The following is a 3042-nucleotide window of genomic DNA, read 5'->3' on the forward strand; positions in this document are numbered from 1 at the left end:
GGGGGGGGGGGGGGGGGGGGGGTGCGCTAATCAAAGCATACAAACTTCTAGTTGTAAGATTAACAAATTCTCCGGACCTAATGAACAGCATGGTGATTATAGCTACTTATTCTGTATCATATACTTGAATGCTGCTAAGAGAATACATCTCAACACAAAAAAGAAACAGTAGTTATGCCATGGGATGGAAGTGTTAGGTAAGGCTATGGTGGTAATCACTTTGCAATGTATAAATGTATCGAATCAACACATTGTATACCTTAAACTCACACAATGTTATATGTCCATTAAATCCTAATAAAGCCGAGGGGGAGAAAAAGAAAGAAAAGACCGTGCCCTGGGCCCCACCCCATACCAAGTGAATCAAAATCCCTAGTGGTGGGATCCCGACATCAATCAGGGAAGAGAAAACAAGATGAGAAGCAGGGCCTGTAGGCAGCTTTTCCTAAAGTCCCAGAAAGTCCTAAGCAGATACAAGTCAAGTCTAGTCCTTAATTCTTACACTGGAGGGAGACAGGGGCCCTTGCATAACTAGAAGCTATATTCCCACCCCAAGCACATCTTCAGGAGGTAGGGCTCCTGGCTGCACACACAGCCAAGCAAAGAATGGGGTGGCTCTCAATCTTCATTTCCCACCACTGACCATCCATTAGGGCCTCCTTCCCGCACGCACTCCCGACAGACCGAGGATAATATGCTGTCTTCCCTGTTTTAAAAGTAATGATGTGGGAGGGGTGCCTGGGTGGCTCAGTTGGTTGAGCATCCAACTTCAGCTCAGGTCATGATCCTGTGGCTCGTGAGTTCAAGCCCCAAGTCAGGCTCTGTGCTGACAGCTCAGAGCCTGGAGCCTGCTTCAGATTCTGTGTCTCCCTCTCTCTCTCTGCCCCTCCCCACTGCCTCTCTCTCTCTCTCAAAGATAGACATTAAAAAAATTATTTTTTAAATGAAATTTAAAAAATTTTAAGGAGTAATGATGTGGGAAACCTTTGGAGGCTGAAATTTCCTAAGGCCCTGAGAGAACCACCCAGGCCGTCCCCAGTGGGGTTGGGTCAGGGGCATTGCCCACAGAGCCCAGCTGCCCAGAGACTCGATCTAGAGTTAAAATTGAGTGGAGGAAAATAGAACCTTGCAGTTATTTGTTGCTTTTCAGCGGTTCTCAGTTATTTCAAACTCTCCACCCAGGAGGGTGGATACAGAGCACAGGGAATGGGAGGCTTCCATTTTGAAGACGTCCTTGGAAAACAGGACCTCGAAGTGGGAAGAGAGGATGATGCCTTTGAGCTTAATTTCCGCCTTCAAAGTCCCTGCCAGACTCTACATCCTTGGGCTCCTACAGGTTCTAGGATCTTGGCAAGCAGAAAATGTCAGTCTCCCGACCAAACCCAAAGAGTCTGCTCAGACTCCAAGCAAACACAATTAATTAAATTGTGTAAAACTTTAAAATGTTTAAAAATCAGCCTCTTGGGCATCTTTCATGACTCCCTGTCCAGCAAGCCTTTAACCTGCTTCTGTCAGAATCAGCCAGGGAAGTGGCTGCTGGGAAGCCCCTGCTGGGGTCACAATTAGCGAGAAGCAGCTCCTGCTGGGGCTAGAATTACTTAAAGTCACACTTAAGCCACATATTAAAAGCGAGTCCCGGGATGATTGTACCATACCCAACCTCACCCTAGAGCATTGTGGGGGTAGGAGCCGGCCTTGCTGTATCTGGCCACACAGGCAAGATGAAAAAGTGGCTTTCTCAGGGATACCCATGAACATGGAAATATATAAGTGAGTTGATTCAGGGCTGCCCAGCCAGCTCTGGGCCATTCCCCTCGGGAGAGGCTTGGAACCGTGATGTAGAACCGATATTATGCCTTGAGGTGGGTGACACTGGACGGGGTCCACCTCTGGGGCCTGCCAGAAAACTTGCAGGCAGGAGGCTGGGGCCTCAGGGCCTCAGCCATCTGGATCTGCCCAGAGTGTTGCTGTGGGTCTGGCTGGGTTCCTTGGCTGGGATGGGACGCTGCCCCTTCAGCTCACACCTTATACGTGTGTTTGAGGTAATGACCTGAGCTCTAATTCCTCCTGGTCACAGTATTGCCAACCTGCCAGTGGCCCCAGGCAAGGCAAAGCCACTCTCACTGCATCTAGGGCCCCAGCCCCAGACGTCCCTCTCTTCCTGCAGGACCCCATTTCCCTGGCTGCTCCCTCAGGGGGCAACACTTTCTCTCAGCTTGTGTTCTGGCGCATCCTGTACCCAACACGCCCCTCCAGCTTCCCGATCCAGCCCCTGGTGGAGGAACCCATGTAATTTCAGAGCTCCCACACGACATCTGCACATCATGTAGCTTTATGCTTGGCCAAGTGCTTTCATTTATGGTATTTTGAGTGGGAAACATCATCTGACCCTCTGCAGAACTAGTCAGAATGCCATCTTGCTGAGAAGGCTTTTAGTAATGCAAATGTCAAACTCCCCCTGCCTTTTGAGAAGCTGGACAGATTAGAAGATTCCCACAGAGGGGCACCTGGGTGGCTCAGTCAGTTAAGTGTCCCACTCTTGATGATATTGGCTCAGGTCATGATCTCACGGTTCATGGGTTCGAGCCCCACATCAGGCTCTGTGCTGACAATGCAGGGCCTGCTTGGGATTCTCTCTTTCCCTCTTTCTCTGCCCCTCCCCCACTTATACCCTTTCTCTCTCTCTCTCTCAAAATAAATAAACTTAAAAAAAAGAAAAAAAAAAAAGGAAGCCTCCCACAGGATCAGGATGACCCTGGAGATGTTTGCCCTACTCACCTCAAATCAGGCTTATAACAAACGGACTGGGTTTAAATGGCCAACTCAGGGTCTCTGGGTTCAGGAGGGCTTGTCCAGTCTGTCACAGATAGGGGGCCGTGGCCAAAAGGGTCTGCAGCACAGGGGTCTGTGCTACCCTTTTTCTCCCCATCTCTTCGTTTCAATGTCATCTGCAGCTGATTTTGCTGTTGTCTTGTTTTCTTTGTCACAAGCCTAGTTATTGAAAAATTCCCTGAGGTTAAAAAAGCACACGATAATAAAGCC

The sequence above is a fragment of the Panthera uncia genome, assembly GCF_023721935.1.
Source record: "Panthera uncia isolate 11264 chromosome A3 unlocalized genomic scaffold, Puncia_PCG_1.0 HiC_scaffold_12, whole genome shotgun sequence".
NCBI lineage: Eukaryota > Metazoa > Chordata > Mammalia > Carnivora > Felidae > Panthera > Panthera uncia.